The 18,372-nt window shown below is 33.9% G+C and overlaps 2 long non-coding RNA genes across 3 annotated transcripts in view; both read right to left on the bottom strand.

The window, feature by feature from the left end:
- Window positions 1-18,018, bottom strand: part of LOC128548415 (uncharacterized) — a 35,059-nt gene extending 17,041 nt beyond the window's left edge. The window contains exons 1-3 of one of the 2 annotated variants that reach the window (XR_008367021.1): window positions 17,907-18,018; window positions 1,727-1,853; window positions 786-952 (exon numbers count right to left, since the gene is read on the bottom strand). This is a non-coding gene — a long non-coding RNA (uncharacterized LOC128548415). The remainder of the gene's footprint in view (window positions 1-785; window positions 953-1,726; window positions 1,854-17,906) is intronic. The other variant, XR_008367022.1, reaches the window with a different exon arrangement.
- On the bottom strand, window positions 12,943-15,035 carry LOC123557469 (uncharacterized). The gene is made up of 3 exons (XR_006687658.2): window positions 13,926-15,035; window positions 13,481-13,628; window positions 12,943-13,089 (listed from the first exon to the last, which is right to left on the bottom strand). It is a non-coding gene; the product is annotated as an uncharacterized LOC123557469 (long non-coding RNA).
- Window positions 18,019-18,372: the final 354 nt, after the last annotated feature.

The raw sequence follows: 18,372 nt of genomic DNA, 5'->3' as shown, positions 1-18,372 counted from the left end.
ACCAGTAGGGGACTAATAATTTGCTATAGATCGTAACGGCTGACCGGCTCATAAAATTGTATCAAGCACACAAAATAATGATTTTAATTATCCAATTTGTTGTACTATTAAGATCACTTTTATCTTTAAGTCCGCAAGATATATAACAATACAACATAATTAAGCTGTATACCGCTAATTGACAACTTTCGTCGAAATCCAGCAAGCTGTTTGACCTGTGAAAGCCGGACAAGATTTTTCTGTTTTTAGCTCTGGTGCCCATTTTGTGCAGTGGAGTGGATAGTGCCGGCAACATGCACAACTAGGGTTGGTACTGATCACTCCTGTGAAGTTCTGTCGAAATTAAGCATGAAAGCCAGTCAAGATTTTTCTATTTTTAGCTCTGGCGGCCATTTTGTGCAGTGAAGTTGGACATGCCGGCAATATGCACAACTAGGCTTGGTACTGATCACTCCTGTGAAGTTTCGTTAAAATCCGGTCAGCAGTTTGACCAGTGAAAACCGGACAAGCTTAACGCGGACGGACTGATGGACAGACAGACGGCGAACACAAAAACAATATGTCTCCCCCCATCTATGGGGGAGACATAATTCTAAGTAAAAAGGGAATATAATTCATTAAATATTAGTGCCAGAGTTATTGACATTGTGTCATTTGATGATGAGGAGCATTGTATTGTCGAGCTAAAAAGGCCAGCTTGCAGCTTTGCTTGAAAAAATCTGAATCCAGATTAGACTCAAAACCTTAAACGGTAAATATAGCAAAAGAAGCAATCTCTACCTCACCTTGCTTTACTGTTTCCCCAACAAGATATTCTGCCGCATCTCATTCTGCAAGGTCTCTTGACAAATACAATTTCATACACATCATCTACATCAGATCTGATCTCTACTCAAGCATGGACCAAACAACCAGAACTATCTTTTCTATCTAAATTTAGTAATAGATGAATCTGAAAATGAACATTTTTGAAACAATTTTGTTCGATAAAAGCAGTTAAGATTTTGAAGTAAAAGGTCACTTATGACTAAATCTTCTCTTGTTTTATCGAAAAGGTATCAAAATTTATGTAAATCAAGCAATAGGTAGAACATTAACTTATAAGAGCTGTAAAGTTCATATTACCAGTATATACATATAAACGGCAAGGATGAGCCTGAAGTGGTAATTAACACAACAAAACCGTATTGCACCAGGGTGTAGCCCAAGTGCCAATATAGTATTAGGAGTTCTAATTATGTTTAAATGTATTACTGTAAGAAAAAAGTGCTACAAAGAAAGTCATTAATTTGATTCTATTTTAAATTATTGTTTGTTGAATATGACATGCAAGAAAAAGATTCTATATATGGCTGTAAGTGCAGATGGGAAAATCCAGCAGAGCCTCATTACTGCCAAAACAGTTACCTGCAAGCCAGATATCCCATCAACTCCTACAACCAGTGAAAGAATATCATAATTAAATTTTTACACAACAAGTAAAATTAAGTTTTAAACTGAAGTTGACGACCTATTTGGTGTTGTGGTCACCTGTCTTTGTATAGTAGTGGTCACTTTCAGTCCCTTCACCAACCACTTTAACAGATTAGATTGTATACCCATACAATTTCTTTAATAAATGGTTACTAATTCCAACAAGGAAATGATTCAAAGAAATTGTAACATGTCATTTTATCAATGTACAAGTTATATGCAGATAACTGACCATCTGTTCTACTTTAATTACCTTTTCGGCTACATCACTGCCATCGCCTCTACACAACAAGAAACTATCTACCGGATCACCAACTTCTCTGCCACAACCAGAACAAAACAATGGAACTGTCTCCCAGTGAACATCTCTGCTAAGAGACCTGAAACAATATTGAACATGTTTGCACAAAATCTGTTTGCTTGATATGACATGCTGAAATTCTACATACTTATTTCAAAGTTAAGCTGTTTCTTATGGAATACCTTTTGAGATGTCAGATGAAAAATGCTAGGTATTTAGTAGGTAAAGTAAATTTTGAGACACATGGGACACAAACTTTTATTTTTTGACTCAGTCGAGGGCCATAACTCATTGCGAAAGGAAAATAAAAACAAGAGCACCACCGTCTCGCAGTGCTGACGCTCCTCTGATTTTTTTGTATAACAGAAATATTGTCCGTCCCATAATTTTCTAAGTCTAAAAAGGGCCATCATTCTTGCAAAAAGCAGGATAGAGTTATGTTTCTTGACATACAGCTTCCGCTAAGCTTATGATGGTGAACAAGTGTTGCAAGTTTTAAAGCAATAGCTTTGCTAGTTTAGGAGAAAAGCTGACCTAAACATAAAACTTAACCAAGAAATCTGATATTTTCCAAGTCCAAAAGGGGCCATAAATCTTGCAAAAAGCAGGATTGAGTTATATTTCTTGCTGTACAGGGTCAGCTTATGATGGTGAACAAATGTTGCAAGTTTCAAAGCAATAGCTTTGATAGTTTATGAGAAAAGGTGACCTAAACATAAAACTTAACCAGGTAATGCCGACGCCGATCAAGTGATGACAATAACTCATCATTTTTTCTCCCAAAAAATCGGATGAGCTAAAAAACCTCAGGTGCACAAATTCACACTGGCAAATATTCCTACATAGTTTCCTGACTTTTATGTGAAATATTTTTAAAGATAAATGCAACACAATTTTTTAAGAATTTTGTATATTTTTTCTAAGTCAAGGACCATAACTCTGGTTTGGTTCAAGTGAAATCCCAGAACAGTAGGTGCACAACTTCATCTTAGCTAAAATCTGGAGGTTGGCTGAGTGGCAGGTTTGCTAAATGTAACTTCAATATCTGGGCATTTCCACTCCAAACTTCGTACTAGTTAGATTTTCACTGTTGGTTGTGGTATTTTAAGAGGGAGATCAAGGGAGACAATAAAAAAGAGTTAAACTGACCACTTTCCACTTTTAACAGCGATTAAGGAATTCAGTTAGGTTACTGTGGTGTTCTGTGGTTTTGAATATCAGCGAGTGAGAATACTGCCCTTATGAAAAATTAACAAATCGCGGGCTTAGCGCAAAACGGTTGTAACTCCTTCTTTATTTCATATAAGTTAAAACCCTTTTGCGCTAAGCCCGCGAAATTAACAAAACAAAAACAAGACTGTCATCAAAACCAAATATTTACTCCATGGATATATTTTAGAATCAGTTCCCAGTGCAAAATACAAATGTATCTTGGTGCTGACATAACAGCAGATTTTAGTTGGAATACATGTATCACTAGAATATCTTCAAATGCTAATAAAACTCTTGGCTTTATAAAACCACAGGAGTCTGAAATTCTATCAATAAGACCATAGAAGTCTATCTTTACAAAAAATACCCCCTATAGTCTATCTTTACAAAAAATACCCCCTATATATATATAGAATAGGGGGTGTTTTTTGTAAAGAAAGACTTCTATGGTCTTATTGATAGAATTTCAGACTCCTGTGATCTCCCGAGTTACATTCAGACAAGTACAGGTCACCTCTGATTACCAGAAAATTTCATTCTTTCTACACTCAGGAAGAACCTGCCTAGCCATATAGTTTCCATTCCTGACCTTGATGCCTTCAAGGTGGCTGTGGCATCCACACAGTACTAGACAGGCTGAGAGAGCAATGTTTTCATCTTTATCTTTTAATGCTTGTTCTTGCAAATCACACAATGCTAACATTCTTTTAGCCTATTCTCACCTTAGCTGATGTTGGACCATCTGTCTTTTACAACTCTTTCACCGTAACTAATAAGTCGACATGCACCCCATGTCTATAACACCGAAAGAGGATTATATAGATAGATAGATAGATAAATTATCTCTATTTCCTGGAACAACTGATATGGGGACTGGAATGCTGCATTTATCTTATTTCATGCCGTCGTCCAATCGAAGTGAATGCCGTAGGTTATTCTGCTATTACCCACACACTTACGCCTTACAGATTAACTCGTCCTTTCAGTGAAAGTCTAGGGAAGCATCTGTAGAATTTTTTGTTGAAAACAAAAGTTCTGCCATGAAATTATTGCCTGCATATGTTTTTAAATGGAAAATATTTACATTAATGTTACATTTCGCTCTGTGAAAATGGCTAAATCTAGGTTTGTCTTACCCAGAGAGAAAGATGTTTTTTACATGATATTTGCCTTGCTGATTCAGAGTAATTAGAACAATAAAATTAGGACATATTTTGATGAAATTAGCAAGTCGAAACTGTAAACTGTTGCCTGAAAATATTTGTTTATGATATTGCTTTGTTCTTCACCATTTAAATGCGTGTTAAACCTAGAGTTTTTTCCGCGGATTTGTCTAAAAGTCCAGAATACTAAATTTAAATTCGTGGTCATTGTTATTTTAACTTAAATATATCGTATTTTTCACACATCGGATTTAAGATTGAATTAATTTTTGGAGTTTAAACAACAATCTCATTTGAGTCATTCTCTGAGTGCAAAAAGAATGTTTCTGTATGTAGAAATCTGACATTATAAACAATAATTATAATTATGGCTCTACAATATTAAGAAAAGTGTCAGCTTTCTGTTGACATTTTATTTATTCATATCCAACAAAAATCGGTCCTTCGATAAAGGTTTGAAGTTACGTTGTGAAATATTTATACAGGGAAGTGAGCTCGAGTTAATTCATAATAATTAAGTATATCACTACATGCAGTCGCATGCTGTTTTTCCTTCAGAATCCCTTTAGATCAATCTCTGATCATCTAATTATCGCCACTTAACATGTGACTGGTAAACCCTTTGAACAAGTGATTAACATGAGGTAATATCCTAATTACACGCTAATCGATATGTCCATTCTACAGATAGAGGAGCAACTTGGACAGCAAAAATGTCCCCACATCTGATGTTCCCAAATATAATCAGATTTGTTTTTATTTAGTTGTTTCATGCCTTTGGAGTACACATATTAAATATTTTAGTTAACCATCGACAATTTTTCGTTATTTCATTGATTTTGCAAAGATAGCTGTAAATCAGCGACAGATACATTACAGTGCGAATTTTCATTCAAAAGAATATTTTAATATAACATATAACAATATTTGTGTCCGTTATTTACCTGTTCAGACTAAATACTCTTTATAGTTTTATAAGAAATGAAGTTATTTATATATTATGATTGATGAAATAAATCAAATTGTGTGGAAAAACTAACGTAATGTACACAAATATCAGTTGTCATAAAACGCACTTCATATCGATTGGATTATGAAATAAGATCTATATCATCATGTAGATTAACGTACTAGAATTGATGAGGGAAACATACTATCTGAACAATATAACTGTTGGTTCTTAGATATATCCAAAAATACAGTCTTTTTGGTGAAAATAGTCTACCCATTTCGTATAAACGTATCTGTCGCCTTTTTAAATTGCTTAACTGGCGTTACATTTGCTTTATATTTCATACATTTTGATATGATTCTATTTAAAAATAAAGAAATATAACATAAAATGTTTATGTTTTGTATAGAAAAACTTTAATTTGAACATCTAACATAAAAAATAGAAATTGTAACGTATCTGTTTTATTCAATATTTATGATGTCTTATTAACACCCTTGTTATCCAGATAATACAAAATGCTGTGATAATTCCAAAATGCCACAAAATGACAGATGAACGCTTCTGAAAATTTCAGGTTTTTCGGTAAGTTGCTGTGGCTTGATAAGAGATTTTAACCACCAGATGTTGCAAAAAGAACGAATGGTGATTTGTTTCCATAGAACTCAAATTATTTCACTTTATTTTTGTGAATATAATACACAGTATGTTAAATAGTTTACAAAATCCATGTAAATTTAGTTTGAAAATTCATAAAAAATATTTAGATTTTTTTTTATGCTTGTAATTCACTGTATATACAGCTCTACCATTTCACTATCTGACATAGTTTAGAGTAAGTTGTTTACGTTTGCCGTTTTTATGTCAAAACCATTTATATTGATCCTTGTGTGAAAAATGGATAATAGCCAAAAATGACCAAGGATAATGCCCTACATGTGTTGTCTTTGAAAGTGGATAATAGCCGTCATTGACTTCTTTCATTTACATACCATTACACATTGACCAGTTTTGTGTGCATGGACATGTTTTGGTGAATGAGTTTGTAACAACATGATGATATGAACTTGTTAATGATTTTTAGCTCGACTGTTCAAAGAATAGTCGAGCTACTAGACTCACCCATGCGTCGATGTCGGCGTCCCGATTTGGTAAATGTTTTTTATGTAAGCTGGTATCTCAGTAACCACTTCTGGGAATGGATTGAAACTCTACACACGTATTCACTGTGATAAACTGACCTACACTGCACATGTTCCATAACTCTATATTGCATTTTTACAAAATTATGGCTCTTTTTCGGTTTTGTATGTAAGCTGGTATCTCAGTTCTCACTAAGGGGAATGCAGAGCTCCAGATAAGCTGCGTATTTGCGTATTTACACAATTAAAATTGCAGAAAACCCAACTGAATTCATACAGTGTGCGTACTGAAATGCAAGTTAAATTCCTAATACCCAATTTGTAAAAATTTGCTTGCGTATCGCATTTTTCTTAATACTAGAATGGGTACGAGAACATTGTTGCAGCACAAACAAATTAGTAGGGTATATGACAGTTATCTGTGGGAGAATGCATATTGCGGTGACCACAACGTTCGGGATACTGTGGATAACTGATCTCCGACTGCATTAAAAGTGAAAAAGAAAACAACAGTATGGAACATTCATTACAGTTTTAAATACATTTTTGTATTAAACATTGAAGGGCGCCATTAATATGCTCAGGTACTTAGTCAATCTTGTCTAATGATATATACCAATGTATACTGTAAGCAAAACTACTCAATTGTTAGTGCGAGATTGGTAAAATACCCAACTGGTTTTAGAAAATACCCAATTACTTCTGAAAAGGCTGGGTAATGATATTATTTTTACCCAGTTCAAATTTCCAATACCCAATTCAGACAAAAAGTGATGGGTAAATACCCAATTGCACCAAAAGCTTATCTGGAGCTCTGGGAATGGATTGAAACTTCAGACACTTGTTCACTGTCATGATTTGACATGCACTGTGCAGGTCCCATAACTCTATTTTGCATCTTTTCAAAACTATGCCCCTTTTTCAAATTAGCAGTTTTAGGTTTTTGAAAGTTTTTGCATGTAAGCTAGTTTTTCAGTATCCACTAATGGGAAAGGATTGAAACTTCACACACTCAGTCATGAGCTGATAAGCACTGTGAAGGTTCCATAAACCTTTTTCCCATTTTAACAAAATTATGCCCCCTTTTCGACTTTTGTATTCATTCAGTTGACAAGGCTGTTGAATAGTCGATGGTTGCTGTCCTCCGACAGCTCTTGTTATACTGGGAACAGGCACAACAACCTAATAAGTACAGCATATGAAACCCAATGCAGATTAAGAGTTTTTGCCTCATATGTTATCGGAAAAAAAAAATTTAACACTCTCTTTCCATGAATGTAATTCTTACAGTTACAGAGATAGTCCGAAGGATGATTTGGATAAAGACCCGATAAATAATACCGAAAAGATATGGGCATATATTGACGCTTGTTTCAGTGCTGGTAGGGGTACCCGGCAGTCAACCTATACAGATCTTTAGCTCTTTTAGAAATGGCTTTTGGAGTTTGGCTGGAGGTTATCTTCATCCTACCTAGATCTACGAGACGTATATTACTGTCTTAAAAAATGACCAGGATTTTCAACACCACAAAACATACCACAAATTTTGAACAGCAGTCGAAATACCATGGTTATTATAGCCCAAGGAACAAAGCAAAAAAAAATTGATCTCAATTACAATTCATAACACCAACTTAATGTATTGAGCTTACAGAAGAAGAGGGAAGGGGATATTGAACAAATATTAAGTTAATTAACGTAGATCTTATCCTATACACTAGCTGGGACCAACTCTTTATATTTCAGTATAGAAATGCATGTGAGTCTTGTACTGCAGATGAAATTTTGGTAAGGGAAAAAGTTAACAAATGTACTAAATTATTAAGTACAATATCAAACTATTATCAGTTAAGGGATTATGGGAATGTACTTCTATGAATTCACAGCAGTATTCAACATATTCCAGCAAAAGTGCCATTATTTTCACACTCTTAAAATGCTAACAGACCCCTAGCATACTTAATTTCTAAATATGGGTGTACCCTGCACTCCCCCTGTGGAATCTCAGCACATTTAGATTCAGGTGTTAAATTTACCTGTTCTGGCTTAAATTGTTTAATTTTTTACCAAAATCTAGCAGAAAAGATACAAGCGTGTAAGCTGTAGAACCTTCTGACAGTGGACTGGAGTTTTAAAACAGAATTTTACAAAGATATATAGACATTTACCCTTTTGATAAAATGTTTCAGGAACATCTGGTATTGGCCATGTGTATAAAACATTACCTTGGGCATGCTACAACCATTAGTTACCACATTTTATGAGTATACTTCTTCAGTATACAACAATCAGTACCTTTAGAACAGCATATGCAAAATTTCAAACTACAATATTGGCTATTATCCTCATAGCATTTTTGGCTTTATCTTCGAAATTTCTATGAACACTTGGGTCAGTGTCCATCGACTACTCATAAGCTTATATATTTGTCAATGTGGGTTATTTGATCTAAAATAAAAACTTTTGAACATGTTCATATCACTGTTTATATAATAACTGAATAATACAAAATAATATTCATTACCTAAAGTCCATTAAATGAGGCTGACAACGCTTTGAATCGCCAAACTCATTCTCAGAAGCAAAATGTACACATTGTTTGGGGCTCTCCATACTGAACAGTATGTCCCATATTCAAATTGTTTAGTGCAAATGGTACAGCTTTTAAACCATGTTAAATCAGTTATAATACTTTAAACGATCAGAATGAGTAATAAGAAAATATTGACAAAAGCAATGTCCATACCAAGTTTGACATTTCCTCCAGTTTGTAGTATTTTGGAATTATCACATCATTTCGTATTATCCGGATAACAAGGGGGATTAACTCCAGATATCAATAATAAAACCGTAATCAACTATTTTCTGAAACTTTAAGTTAAGGTGATGATTATTCAAACAATTCAAACATTTTTACACTTTATAGGAGTCGTATAATCTATCTGTTGTTTGTAACGTATCTGTTTTCTCAAGTGAAAAATATGAAATCAGGACTAAAAGATAAATACTTTAACTTGGATACAAAGTTAAACACGTGTTCTACTACACTGTCCATGCAGTAACATTTCTAGATAAATGCAATATAAATGTATGCTGAATGAAACACTTCGTAACGTATCCGTTAAAAACAAATTGAAACACGGTGGCAGTTGAACATCATCTTATTTTATTTTCTACAATATGTTTATTTCGTTAATACATAAATGTTATTTCGATAATCATATCATTAAACATTCAAACTGTCAATAGTCATTCCGGAACATTCGTTACGCACCTGAGTATTTGAAGTGAATAGATGTTGTAATGTATCTGTTGTCCAAATTGCTGACACAAAAGGTATGTGGTCAATATACATACCATTGACACATATTGAAAAAGGCGATATTTTGTTCAAGATGCATGTATATCATTAACTATAATAATTTGAGCATAACAGTTTAGTAATTGTCCAGATAATTATTTAAATTTCAGTACCATGCAATTTAATTCAACCCTAGATCGCCGACATAGATGTTTGATCTCATGTGCATGTGTTAAACGTCTGATTTCGAAAATTAGTTATCTCTAGTGGACATTTCAGTGATTTTAGACAGTATAAAACATGCCTCCTTCATTTTGAAAGCAAAATAATGATAATACCAGAAAGTATAAAAAGCTGAACTGTGCCGACATGTTTAAATTGGAGTTGCTCCTCTATCTGTTGAATATGGACGGATAGTGGCGAAAATATGGACCCCAAAATACAAGAAAGATGCAGTCGCCATAGAAAATGTGCAGAGGAGAGCCACAAGGATGCTTCATGAATTACAAGGATTAGAGTACAGCGATAGGTTAATCCAACTAGGGATGCCAACTCTAGAGTATAGGAGAACTACAGCAGATGTCATTGAAGTGTACAAACTTAGAAATGAACTAGATAAAACTTCCACAAACTTGCTAACTGTTAGAACTAATACTAATACAAGGGGGAACACACAGAAATTATTCAAGCCTAAGAGCCAGTTCTAACACAAGAAAAAATACTTTCAGTCACAGAGTAATTGACACATGGAATGCACTCCCCTCCAGTACAATTGAAGCTCCAACTCTCAACAGTTTCAAATCAAGGCTAAATAAGCACTGGTCAGGGCGGTCAAAATTCATAGCTAAGAGCTACAGCCCCTTTCAGTAAAAGTTCTGTATATTGACATAAAGGGTGATAAGACTGTGCTAGGGAACAATGTTCCTTTTTAGAAATTTTATTGATTGATATTTTTAAATGTCAGCAGCTAATAATTAGGCCAGTCTGAACCCAAGCATAGGTGCTATATGGTCTTAACTTGTAAAATCTAGATTATATGACTGTGAAGATAAATTATGTTCTTTTTAAAAAAAAAAAAAAAAAAACAAACACCAAAATAACTTGTTTTTACTGTATAAATGTAATGCCAGTCTAATTCAAGCAATGGATACTGTGCCCAAACACGCAATTGATAGTACATACACAAGTATATATTGCATAGACTGTGCTAGATAACTGATTTTTATCTTTTTAAGAACACACCATTATAAGGAATTTTAACTGTAAATAGTAGTAATATAATCAGGGGTGTAAAAAAATTTTTCACACCACTCGCCCTGCAGGACTAGTAGCCAGTAATATCTACTCGCCCTTAGTGAACAGCCACTCGCCCTAATAATTGACACACGTTCACGATTATTGGTAATTATTCAGTTGATACATGTAGGTTACTAACCGAGTAGGAGGAAACGCTGGTGAGAAATACTTTGTCTTTCTATCTAAGATACTTTTAAATATTTTTCTTCAACATTTTCTATAACGTTTATAAACAGACCATAAGGTTTGATCAGATAAGTATGGTAATATTTCTACCGATAAAATCTGGGGTACGTACGCAGGAGTTGAACCATAAATACAGTTAAGCAGCTAACCGTTTTGTCCACACAGCTATTTGCACATGTAACATTGTGAAAATTATACAGTAAAGAAATATATATGCAATATTTATATCGCTATTTACTAACTTCAGACACAGAAAATTAATTTACGGAAAATATACGGAATATTCTTGAGTGTCAGGTCATTACTTAAGGACAATAACATGACATTAAATAAACATTACATTTTTAACTCATCTAACATTCTTTTCACGTGCTCAGGTATGGTATAATACCTGTGCACGAGCACAGGTATGGTATGATACCTGTGCACGTGTGTAGGTATGGTATGTAGGTATTCATTTTGGTTATTAACCTGCAGAGAACAATAGAACAGTTGTGTAAACTAAGTAATTGACCTTGTTTTCATTATGAATTTACACCCCCTCAAAGAGCTAAAAGAAGTGTGTCGATATCTTGACATCTGAAGTGGAGATCAAAGCGGTATTTTTGCTCGAGATTGTCATGGCATTATGTCATGTTTTCGCGCCATGTGACACATCACTGTCTGATCGTACCGCCTCGGTTCTTAAAATTGCTGAGAAATAGAAATCAATAAAAAGTTTCTTCTTTAATTTGTTATCAAAAGCGAATGTGCTATATCCCGTATAAAAGGTAAATGTCTCAAACGATAGTAGTGGATATCCTACCTCTGTGACCTATTTGCCCTCAAGGAATACATTTAATATTGTTTGACAAGAAAAACTTTTAAATTGTCGTATCAAAAAATACAATTATACATGTACAAAGATTCATTTAAAACTTATTAAAAACCGCAATGACATCACATTGCTTTATTTTAAAATCGCATGTCTATTTACATTCACGAGGTCAAGTAACCTATTCTGCCGCACTAACAGAAATTCGTTTTACTCCATGTATTGTAATTGCTGCCGCTTTTTTATTATTCAAGATTTTTTTATTCTGTTTTTTGTACTTTCTGGTCAAAAGTCTGAATTTTATGCCCAGAGTATTCATCATTTATTTACTTTTAGAAAGAAATAAGTAACTAAGATCGCGCTGTTTGAAATTTTACAAATGATTATATGAAAATTCGACCGTTTTAATAGAATTTTGCCTACATTTCTGTCAATATCTTATTAAAATCATTATAATTTATTGTATTATTTTTCAAGGGGTGTTGAAAAATTGAAGCGAAAATGTTAAAAAAATGAATGCACTACGCACGGTTTTTGTGTACGTGTCGATGTAAATTAGATATTATGATAGGTCGCACGTGCTTGTGGAATGGAAAAATACCGGCACGATGTTTTGATATCTTTACGATTCGCGGGTAAATTCCAGTCAATCCAGGTACCCGGCTGTAGTATGTCCATGGAATCCATGGATTTCAGCATGGTCTGTTGTCCATGGAGTATTGGAACACATATCCATGGACAAAAACTGTGTATCCCTGGATAAAAATCCATGCCTGTCCAGGGACAGTGGCCATGGACAATGTCCATGGCATCCATGGCCAGTGTCCAGGGCATATCCATGGACAGTGGCCATGCCATCCATGGACATTGTCCAGTGTCTAAGCCATCCATGGATGGTGTCCATGCCATCCGTGGACTGGGTCCATGCCATCCAAGGACCTGTCATCATGCAGCACTTCTTAGCCTAACCTGGCAATTGTGGCTTGAACTTCCTACCGTAACAGGGCATTTGTTCAAATCTACATATCAGATAAGTGGATGTCTGGTTAAGAATGATAAATATTCACTTAGCTTTAACTAAAAAATTAAACTAAAAGATATATTAAATATAAAAATGATTTAATAGAAAGTTATGAATACAACAAAATCATTTTTGGAGTTATGTTGGCTCAATGTAGGTGGCACTAGAATGTCTCTTGTAGCTTTGCTAAAACCATCACCAGGGTCAGGAACCTCATTCCAGCCATTTCTGAAATTGATATAAACAATTTATATTAATAATTGCAATTAAAATGTTTAGACAATACAATATTACCTATGTGAAATGAAAACTCTAAATCCAGAATTAATTTGCAGTTACCATTTAAATGTTGTATCAAAACCAATTACTTTATAATTGGACACTGAAAAGAAAATAAGAGCACAATCTGTGGGTACTATCCCTCATCTCAGTAAATGCTTATTAATAATGATGAAAGAAATTTTAGAATTTCGTACTGACAAAAAATTAATGTCATAAAATGTTGATGGAATTATCAGCCTGTCAGTGAAACCTTATCCCCAACAAGATAAATTAACACATCATCAACCTTTTATAGAAATAAATATACTAGTGTAAGTGTTTGCAAATATTTACTTACAGTTTAGTGTTTGATGGGGTCTCTGTCTGTGATCTCATTTCATCCAGTAGCATAGTCACTAAAGCCATCAAATATCTCTGATTACATCATTTCATTCATACATGTTGAAGACAATGCTTCTAATAACTAAATATGTACACTCTTGCATCTGCAAAGTAAAATTATAAGATAATGTTTAGACTTCTTGTAAGCCAAAGTGATTGTAGAACTAATTACAAGAAATGAATAATAGAAAACTGCAAGAACTATATGCATTAAATAAACTGTTGATACAGAAGCATAATTATGTATCATTCACATATACCTTAAAAAATACCTGTAACCAGGTGAAAGTTTAAGCCACTGAGATGAATAAAGTTCCTGCTTCAGTCTATTTATTTTAGTTCTATGATAATATTATATAGATTTAAATTATATTTTAGTTCAGAAAGTTTAATGTTCTTACCTGATATCTCTCTAAAAGCATTTTAGAATTTCAAGGTACAAAATTATTTAGCTCCATTCCATTTTGCCTCCAACATCTAGAACAAAGCACTTCCTGTTTACATTCAAATTTTTGTATTCATGAGCAATATTCCTTGGTACAGTATAGTTACTGAAGGGAATATCTGGAATGTTCTTAAAATATATATACAGTTCATGAGAATTTTTCCATTTATTTGCTCACAGAATTTGCAAAGATCACAGAAAAAAATAAAAAAGTATTGGGATTATTTCTTGGGGCTACATGTGTAAAACGGCTTTAGAAGCCTGCATTTCCATTGGTCTTTATCTTGGTCAGAATCTCCAGATGTTATCAGCTATCTCTGTGTGTTCATTTATACAACAGTACACATTGAACAGCAGTGTATTAACTGGCTGTAAAAGCTAGATAATTAATCACTGCCTGGATTATCAAAGGCATAGACTAATTCAGTTTATAATATGATGAGTTTACATATATGAGCATAATTTCATAACAATTTCTTTGACTATATGACATTTAATCCTTATGAACTACTGTATTTTTTTTGGTGCCATTGTTTGAGATGTTCAATAACAAACTGAAAGAAATAAATAGCTTATATAGTGGGATATATTTTCAATGATGTATGATATCTTGTTACATCAACTGTCAAGATGAATTAATAAAATGATATAATTCTAATTTACATTTTTTTTAATATGCAAAATGAAAACATTTTATTTAGTTACATTCCTTGTTTCATTTCAATTAATTTGAATACCTATATGACCATAAAACTAAGGACAGTAATGAATTAATAATTTTTTTTTTTTAAAAATCCCATTTTTTCGACTTAGAACTTTTTCTGCCTTATTCATCAGAGAATTTCTAAGTGTGAACAGAAAAGCTGACCATGGACCATGTCCATGCTGCTATTCACTTTCCATGGACAATGTCCATGATATCCCTGCCTTCATCCCTGGACAACTGTCCATGGATTCAACTTTTCCATGGAAAAACTCCTAATTCACCTGGATATCCATGCTCTGGCCATGGATATCCATGTTTTAACCATGGATAAAAATATCTGGCCATGGACATTCTACAGCCGGGTTAAGTGACTGAACCATCTCAAAGTTTGTTGACGTTTTGTAGATGTAATTTCTGAACTTTGGTAAAGTAAGGACGTAAAAAACCAGTCGCCCGATCGGTCGAGTATACAGCGAGGTCCACTCGTCCTACTCAGACTTTAACTCGCCAATGCGAGCGGGCGAGTGGAATTTTACATCCCTGATAACATATGTCAGAATGTATACCAATATTATGACAATTATTTAAAATGGAATAGAATAAATATAAAGATAATTCATGACAACCAAAATTAAGATAATTTAGTACCAATTTGGGAAAACAAATACAAATGGGCCTAAGAAGCGACATTTACGCTTAACATCTAACTGGTCCCAGAAAAGTCACAAATTAGCTATATAGCTAAATCTAGCTATATATAGCTAGAAGTAGCTATAAAACCAATACCAATAATGCAAAATATGTGAAAACAAGATGCAAAATGGTCATAATTACGTCCAAAAGGTTTATAAGATGAAAGACAATAACACAAATCCAAGATCTTTGTAGTCACATTTTCAATAACTGTGGCAGTATTTTGCGATAAATCATCACTGAATTTTTCACTTGTGATAATCATCGTAGTATAAGACAAATTTATAAATGACTTATTGCAGAAATTCGCAACATGTATTGAAACTGAAACTGCATAGATCTCCATTCTTTGCGATTGTCTTCTGTCTCATAAACCATTTGAATGGGATAATAATTATTTTACATTTAATATACATATATGTTAAACAATTGTTATTGGTTTTATAGCTATTTCTAGCTATATATAGCTAGATTTAGCTATATAGCTAATTTGTGACTTTTCTGGGACCTGTTTAATGATGTTCCGGGCTTCTACTCTACATGAACTACATGAAAACAAAATATCGATCACCAACGACTGGTTGATATTTACAGGTATGGACGACAGCATAATACTGATAAATGTATTGATTTATACGGACTGTCTACTCCCCGTATTAGACCTTTATGGGCAGTGGCTAGGTAGCCGGTTCCGGCTACCTAAGGTATAGGTAGCCGGCTCTATATATACATAATCGTATATGAAACATGTAAGTAAAGGTAGCCGGCTTTAATAAACTGCATATCTATAAAGAATTATAAGGATCATTATATTTGTTAAATAAAACATATTTCTTGTGATTTATTATTTATTACCCGTGTTAAATACCTGTTTATTTTGCCGTATTTACGCACTCATATCATATCGGCGGACATTTTATGTTAGAACGTACTCGATACATATTCGAGATACAGTGATTCAATCTTAAAAGAAAACAAATATAACGGCGTTTGATCATTTCCTATGCCTTTTTTAAGTGAAAATTTTAAGTAATCATCTCTTTCGCACTTCTATATGCGTCTTTAATTAACTAACTAATTATTTATTAATTTCTTCGCCGATTTGTCTATAAGTCAATGATCTTGATTGGTTCTAATTATTTGTTTGAACATTTATCCTAAGGTAGCGTGATAAATGTGAAATGTAAAATTACATGTACATATCAAAAGACTAAATTCTAAAGGATCGCCGACAATTGAAATCATCTATCAATTTTTTTTTTCAATTTATACACTACAAAAATTCATTAAAAAGTATCGTTATCAAAAACATGCCATTTAAACACGCCGACAACGATACTTTGATCATTTGTTGATAACTTAACATAATATCGGCCAATATTATACGAGTGCGTAAATACGGCGAAATAAACAGGTAAATCATAAATTTTTAGTAAAATAATAAGTCACAAAAATGTACTTTATTTAACTTATATAATGATCCTTTATAACAAAGTTTATTAAAGCTGGCTACCTTGACTTCCGTGTTCATATAATGATATGTATATATATAGAACCGGCTACGTAGACCTTTAGTCTAGGTAGCCGGAACCGGCTACATAGACCTTTGGTCTAGGTAGCCGGAACCGGCTACCTAGCCACTGCCTTCTGCTATTTCCTAGGATCGCGTCAAATTAGTTGGACTAATTTCTGCCTATTAATTTCTATTCTACATGTGTTGCGGTTCTCGTATCGGGTGGTCTCGGTAGCTCAATTGGTACAGCGTTGGCATGGTAAGCCGAAGGTCTGAGGTTCGAATCGCGGTCGAGGCTGCACATTTTTCCTGAGACTGTTACACATGTATTATATCTGTTTACCTTCATGCAACTTCAACTTTATACTGCCGTAAACACTCAACATTGATTACACTTGGCAGGTGCTTTTCTCTTTTTCTTGCCACTAGCCGAAACAAAATTGGAGAACCGATGACAGAGTTCAACAGGTCTAGGAAAGTGGAGTATTTACAGATTATCTGTAAATTTACAGATAATCTGTAAATTTACAGATTTTTCAATCTGTAAATTTACAGATCAAGTGTTTGAAAACTGCTAAAATTATATTTAGACACAAAATCGCAGCTTGAAATTAATTGATTTACTTATGGTATGTATAAATAAAGGTCAATTGCAACTTTCAGTCATTTCTGTTGACTTTGATTTTTCTTAAAATGCCAAAAACTCAAAGTCAACAAAAATGGCTGAAACCCACAAATGACCTTAATTTATGCATGCTGTAAATAAACCGATTGATTCCAAGCTGCAGTTTTGAGGATAAATGTAATTTCATCAGTTTTCATACACACAATCTGTAAATTTACAGATTGAAATTTCTGTAAATTTATAGATTATCTGTAAATTTACAGATAATCTGTAAATATTCCACTTTCCTAGACCTGTTCAAATCTAAATTTGAACAGTTGAATATCCAGTGTGTGAAAAAATCTCCACCTAGCACGTGCTAAGCTGTCTAGATCTAAATGGTATATGCATATTTACTAACCTGGCGTTTTCGAATCATCTCCAGCCAAACCTTTGTAGATCCTCTACATTTTATTTTCTCTTTTTCTTTTTCTTAACAACAACAAACTCGTTATGGCGGCAACAGGGTGAACACATCTCGCAATGTCACGTGATCATGTATATGTCTAAATATGGGGCCTGTGCGATACACCCGTTAACCGGTTGCGAGCTAAACAGTTCGTGGCGGGCAAAACAGTTCTCCGATATTTTTGCTGGCATCTATATTGAGGTAAGTCACGGTGGTTAACGCACAATCCAATTCCTGCTTAAAATGGGTTGCGCGAAAACGCTCGTAAATGTGTCATTATTTACAAAAACAAAAACTCATCTACCTCGATTTTGTATATATTGATGCGCAACACCAGCACCGGAAGTCGCGCAACCCATTTTTAGCGTATTCCCAGCGGGAATTGTATTGCGCGTTTACCACCCTTGTAAGTATTTTG

Source organism: Mercenaria mercenaria, chromosome 14 (assembly GCF_021730395.1).
Source record: "Mercenaria mercenaria strain notata chromosome 14, MADL_Memer_1, whole genome shotgun sequence".
NCBI lineage: Eukaryota > Metazoa > Mollusca > Bivalvia > Venerida > Veneridae > Mercenaria > Mercenaria mercenaria.
Note: the sequence above shows the minus strand (reverse complement) of the source record. Positions and strands in the feature narration are given on the sequence as shown.